Source organism: Mandrillus leucophaeus, unplaced genomic scaffold (genome assembly GCF_000951045.1).
Source record: "Mandrillus leucophaeus isolate KB7577 unplaced genomic scaffold, Mleu.le_1.0 Scaffold97, whole genome shotgun sequence".
Classification (NCBI taxonomy): domain Eukaryota; kingdom Metazoa; phylum Chordata; class Mammalia; order Primates; family Cercopithecidae; genus Mandrillus; species Mandrillus leucophaeus.
In genome coordinates, this window is record NW_012110585.1 from 1,033,218 (window position 1) to 1,039,860 (window position 6,643).

Sequence of the window (6,643 nt, forward strand, 5' to 3'; positions counted from 1 at the left end):
CAAATGCATGGAGAGCTCCCGTGACTGGTTAATAGGGTGATAGACCCGTGATCCATCGAGATGTCTTATTTAAGGGGAACGTGTGGGCGATCTTAGTTGTTATGGCCCTGAGGTAAGAACCAGATGCCGGATGTAATTCAATTTTAGCTACCCCCACAAGTTATGGGCCCAGAGCGAGGAGAGTAGCATTCCTGAGCGGGATATTGATTTCACGGAGGATGGTGAACAAGGGACTCCTAAGTGAGGGGGGGCATCCGTGGTGAGGAGGACTTTTCGGGAAGTATGTGCTATGTCCAGTGAACGATGTAATGTACTATGTTCGATTAATGTAGAGCTGGTTCTGTTGGTATGTGTAGGGGTAATGCATGAACTTTGGAGAGATGTGTCATGTACTACTGTTGGGGTGTTCATTAGAGTCCTTGCTTGTAAGCATGTTTTTCAGGAAAGTTGGGTAAATATGTAAGAATATGTACTATGTACAGTCAAGCATGTGTAGTACTATATATTATACGTGTTGGCTAGCAGTAATGCATGAATTACATAGTGACATTAAAGATAGGTTAATACTAAAGTTGTGCTGTGAGGTTTGTACAACATAAAATACAGAAAGTAGTTTAAGTTAGAACGCCGGTTTTGGGTGTTGGTAGTAGAGTTAAGTACTTTCTTTCTGATTGCCCTGGGGAGAGTATTCTGTTTCTGGTTTACAAGGCCAGTGTATTAAATTTATACTACGAGGGCAGGTTCATTTGAGCAGGTTGTTCTCGATTAGGGAGGCCAGTGGTATTAAGATTAGGATTGTGATAAAGTATATTGTAGATGCTATTTGGCCAATAATGATGAAAGGTTGTATTACTGGTTGGCTTCCAACTCAGGTAAGGGTTAGTAGAATTGTGATTATGAATCAGAATAGGAATTGGCTGAGTGGGCGGAATATTATGCTTTGTTGTTTAGATTTGTGGAGTATGGGGATAATTGCTAGAATGAGAATTGATAGGAAAAGTGCTAGTACGCCTCCCAACTTGTTGGGGATAGATCGTAGAATTGTGTATGCGAATAGGAAGTATCATTCTGGTTTAATATGTGGAGGGGTGTTTAGTGGGTTGGCTGGGGTATAGTTAACTGGGTCGCTTAGGAGGTCGGGTGAAAATAATGTTAGTATTGTTAGGGTAAAGAGGAGGAGGACTAGGCCTAGAATATCTTTAATTGTGTAGTAGGGGTGAAAGGTGATTTTGTCTGAGTCAGAGGAGATTCCACAGGGGTTATTCGACCCTGTTTCGTGTAGGAATAGTAAATGTACGGTTGTGAGAGCGACGATGATGAATGGTAGGATGAAGTGTAGGGTGGAGAATCGTATCAGAGTAGGGTTGTCAATGGCGTACCCACCTCAGACTCATTGAACAAGGTTGGTTCCGATGTATGGTACTGCTGAAAGTAGGTTTGTGATTACTGTTGCTCCCCAGAATGATATTTGGCCTCATGGGAGTACGTAGCCCATGAAGGCTGTTGCTATAGTTATGAGTAGAAGTATAATGCCAATGTTTCAGGTTTCTAGGAGAAGGTATGAGCCATAATAGAGGCCTCGGCCTACGTGTAGGAAGAGGCAGATGAAGAGTATGGAGGCGCCATTAGCGTGGAGATAGCGGATGGTTCAGCCGTAATTTACATCTCGGGTGATATGTGCGATTGAGGAGAAAGCAGAGGAGGTGTCTGGTGAGTAGTGTATTGCTAAGAATAGGCCTGTGATAATTTGTAGAATTAGGCAAGTTGCAAGAAGTGAGCCGAAATTTCATCACATGGAAATGTTGGATGGGGTAGGTAGATCAATGAGGGAGTGGTTGATTATTTTTATGATAGGGTTGGATTTGCGTATTGGGGTCATTTGGCGCTTTTGTAGTTGAAATACAACGGTGGTTTTTCGTATCATTGGTTATGGTTAAAGTCCATATGGAAGCAATGACATATATTCTGTTCACATTAAGTGTATTATTGGTTATGGGGTTTGTGGGTTTTTCTTCTAAGCCCTCTCCCATTTATGGGGGTTTAGCGTTGATTATTAGTGGTGTAATTGGTTGTGTAATTATTTTAAATTATGGGGGGGCTTACATAGGTTTAATGATATTTTTAATTTATCTGGGGGGTATAATAGTTGTTTTTGGTTATACTGCGGCAATGGCTATTGAAGAGTATCCTGAGACATGGGGCTCAGGGTTTGAGGTTCTAGGGAGTCTTTTGGTGGGATTAATAATGGAAGTGGGGTTGGTTTTATGGGTTTCAGGTTTTGATGAAGTAGTGGTGGTGGTTAGTTTTAATAATATGGGTAGTTGGGTGATTTTTGAGGAGGAGGGATCGGGGTTAATTCGAGGTGATTCTGTTGGTGTGGGTGCCTTGTATGATTATGGACGTTGATTAGTGGTGGTTGCTGGTTGGACATTGTTTGTTGGTGTATATATTATGATTGAGATTACCTGGGGTAATAGGCTATATTATTAAAAGTAGGGTTAGGGCAAGAGGAATGAGGAAAGAGAGGAAGTAGAGTTTGATTATGCCTTTCTGGGTGGTTACAGCTGTGGAAGCAGTAATATGTGTTTGTGAGATTATTTTGGGCATAGATTTTTCTAGTCATGTTGAGTCTAATAAGAGAAGGGCTAAATTTTGACTTATAAGTAGATTTTGATAGGAGGCCATACGATGGGCAGTGATGGGAAAATATCCTAATATGTTGGAGAATTTGAATATTTGTGATGGATTTTTTACTTTTAGTTTGTTGGCTATAAGGGCGAGGTCTAGGGCTGTTAGGAAGCCTAGGGTGGTTGCGCATAGGGCTGAGAGTTTTAGATAGAACGGTATTGTTGGTTGGGGAAGTGAGGTAGGGGGAATATTGTTGGTGATAAGGAATCCTGTAATTATACTGGCTATTGTGAGGCGTTTAATTGGGTTTAGCAGGGCGGGGTTGTTTTCATTGATATTTGTTAGGGTTGGGAAGCGGGGTTGTCCTGTTAGGGTAAGAAGAATGGTTCGAGTACTGTAGGCGCTTGTTAAGGAGGTGGCGATGAGAGTAATAGATAGGGCTCAGGCGTTGGTATATGACGTATTTGTGGCTTCGATAATGAGATCTTTGGAGTAGAAGCCTGTGAGGAAGGGCATTCCTGTGAGTGCTAGGTTACCAGTAACTAGGGAAGTTGAGGTGAGGGGTATTGTTTTAAATAGACCTCCTATTTTTCGGATGTCTTGTTCGCTATTTAAGTTATGAATAACAGATCTGGAGCAAATAAAGAGTATAGCTTTGAAGAAGGCATGGGTGCAGATGTGTAGGAACGCTAAGTGTGGTTGGTTAATGCCAATAGTGACTATTATCAGGCCTAGTTGGCTTGAGGTGGAGAAGGCCACGATTTTTTTGATATCGTTTTGTGTGAGGGCGCAGATGGCTATGAACAGGGTAGTGGTGGCTCCCAGACATAGTGTGAGGTTTTGGATTAATGTGTTGTTTTCTATTAAAGGGTGGAAACGGATGAGTAGGAATGCTCCGGCAACAACTATGGTGCTGGAGTGAAGTAGAGCTGAGACTGGGGTTGGACCTTCTATGGCAGAGGGTAATCAGGGGTGAAGGCCAAATTGAGCTGATTTTCCTATTGCTGCTAGAAGAAGGCCCATTAGTGGAAGGAGGTTTGGGTTGGAGTTTAGGGCCAGTATTTGTTGAAAGTCTCATGAGTTGTAGTGTAGGAGGAATCATGTTATAGCTAGGATAAGACCAATGTCGCTGATGCGGTTGTATAGGACTGCTTGGATAGCTGCTGTGTTGGCGTCCGTTCCAGCATGTCATCAGCTGATTAGAAGGAAGGATATGATTCCTACACCCTCTCAACCAATGAAGAGTTGGAAAAGGTTGTTGGCAGTAACTAGAATTAGTATGGCAGCTAGAAAAATGAGGAGATATTTGAAGAATTGATTGATGTTTGGGTCTGAGTTTATGTATCATAGTGAGAATTCTATAATGGATCAGGTGATGAATAGTGCGATTGGAATAAATATTATGGAAAAGTAGTCTAGTTTAAAGCTTAGTGTTAGATCTAATGTTTGGGTTGTTATTCAATGTCAGCTTCAGATGGTTGTTTCTTGGTTTAAGAAAATATATAGGGTTGTTGGAAGAAGACTAGTAATAAAGGCATATAGTATAGTTGTCTTTACATAGTTTGGATATGAGTGTTTTTTGTTAGGGCTAATGAGGGTGGCAAAAATTGGGAGAGTTAGGGAGGCGAGGGTTGTTATCATAATAGAGGTGCACATGATTATTACTTTTATTTGGAGTTGCACCAATGTTTTTGGTTCCTAAGGCCAATGGATAGCTGTTATCCTTTAAAAGTTGAGAAAGCCGTAATTTTAAGTACGGGAGCATGGGTTAGCAGTCCTTGCAGGTTTTCTCGGTAAATAAGTGGTAGGCTTCTATAGTTAGACTCACAATCTAATGTTTTGATTAAACTATATTTACAGGGAGTAAGCCCTAGGATGGCACTAGGATTGAGGGATAGAAGAATGGCTGGGGCAAGATGTATAAATATTAATGTGTTTTCTCATGTGAAGGGGGGTTTTATGTTGATTATATGGTGTGTGAGTGTCCCTCGTTGCATTGTGACGAACATGTGGAGAGAGTAGAGGGCTGTAATTAGTATATTGAGTCCTGTTAGAATGATAGTAATATGAGACCAAGAAAATGAAGCTGCGACTACAAAGAGCTCACCGAGTAGGTTAATAGTAGGGGGTATGGCAAGATTAGTAAGGTTTGCTCTGAGCCATCAAAAGGTTATTAATGGGAGTAGGACTTGAAGTCCTCGGGATAGTAGTATGATGCGGCTGTGGGTGCGTTCATAGTTTGAGTTAGCTAGGCAGAAATATATGGAGGAGGTGAGTCCGTGGGCAACTATAAGGATAGTTGCACCGGAGAAGCTTCAGAGGGTTTGGATGAGGGAGGCTACGATTACTAGGGCTATATGGCTTACGGAAGAGTATGCGATGAGCGATTTCAGGTCTGTTTGTCGAAGACAGATTGAGCTTGTTGTGATTATGCCCCATAGAGATAGTATGAGGAATGGGTAGGCTATGAACTCTGTTAAAGGATTAAGGATAGAAGTGAGTCGTATTATGCCATAGCCACCTAGTTTTAGGAGTACTGCGGCAAGGACTATTGATCCTGCAATGTGGGCTTCGACATGAGCCTTAGGGAGTCACAAGTGTAGGCCATATAGGGGTATTTTTGTCATAAAGGCTATTATGCACACTAGTCAAGTAAGGTTGTGAGATCAGGTGGTTGTTAGTTTTTGGTCTGTGAGTGTTAGTAGTGTGATATTCAATGAGCCTGTGCTATTGTAGGTGTAGATTAGTATAATGAGTAGGGGTAGAGAGCCGGTTAGAGTGTAAAATAGGAAGTATGTGCTTGCGTTGAGACGTTCTGCTTGATTGCCTCATTTAGTGATGATAATTAGGGTAGGGATGAGGGTGGTTTCAAATAAAATATAGAATATAATTAGTTCTGTGGCCATGAATGTCAGAATTAAGGTGATTTGTAGGAAAATTATTATAGAAAGGTAAAGTTTTTTTTGGGAAAGCCCAAATTGATGTGTGCTAATTGCACGACCTTCACCAGGAGGCGGGAGGCAGTGGCATAGAGTGAGTGCTTGGGGTTGCTGGATGCAGCCGTAGAGCCACACCTCTCCCACGTGGGATGCACCTCTTGTGACACTTCTCTTTTGGAAATTCTAACTGCCTCATGGTTTCCTCTGTACTGTTGGCAGAAGGGGCTTTGAATTCTCGCACCCCACGGCTCTACCTGCCTTGTCAGGAGTCTTGCAGAGAGGCCCTCCCGGTCTGAGGCAATCCCTTCTTCCCTGTATTGGTCTGTCTTCAGGGCAGGGCTCCTCTTGTTACAGTAGGTAGCCAGACAGACATGAGCAGGGCAGAAGAAACACCCCCAGCAACCATCAGGTGAGAAGGTCAGGTGGTTGTTACACTGTGTTTCTAAAATAATAATTGGTTACAGCCAGTGCCAGCGAAAGGCAGGCTCCCAATACATAGAAAACACCTAAAACTGGTGATCAGCTGCTTTCAGATAAGTGGTCAGGAGCTGGGTGAGTGGGCTCAAGCATGCGCATTAAGAAGCAAAATGGCGGCGCTTAACTGGTATAGGACCTTCTAGGTCCTATACCTTCAACTAGTAAGGGAAGAAAACCTCAGGTGAGCATGCGCACAACTCCGGTGACACACTGCGCATGCGTCCCCTCCCAAGCGCTGGCAGGCAACTGCACGTGTGGACAGCCCACCCCAGGGGAAGAATCAGGGGAGGGCTCGGAAAAATGCCAACGTATAAAACCCCAAGTCAAAGGTCAAACTGTGCACCTGATCTCTCAGGCCGCCTGCTTGGCCCTCTTCCAAGTGTACTTCCTTTCGTTCCTGTTCTAAAGCTTTTTAATAAACTTTCCCTCCTGCCCTAAAACTTGCCTCGGTCTCTCCCGCTGTCTTGTGCCCCTCGGTTGAATTCTTTCTTATGACAAGGCAAGAATTGAGGTTGCTGCAGACCTGTTATGGATTCACTGCTGTTAACACCCTGGCCTTGGTCCTTCCTTCTCTTTGCCTTTTAAACAATATGGAGGAC

At 43.0% G+C, this 6,643-nt stretch overlaps 1 long non-coding RNA gene across 1 annotated transcript in view; it reads right to left on the reverse strand.

Moving 5' to 3' along the window:
• Positions 1-6,207, reverse strand: part of LOC105532564 — a 55,438-nt gene extending 49,231 nt beyond the window's left edge. The window contains exon 1 of the long non-coding RNA XR_001005007.1: positions 5,826-6,207. This is a non-coding gene — a long non-coding RNA (uncharacterized LOC105532564). The remainder of the gene's footprint in view (positions 1-5,825) is intronic.
• Positions 6,208-6,643: the final 436 nt, after the last annotated feature.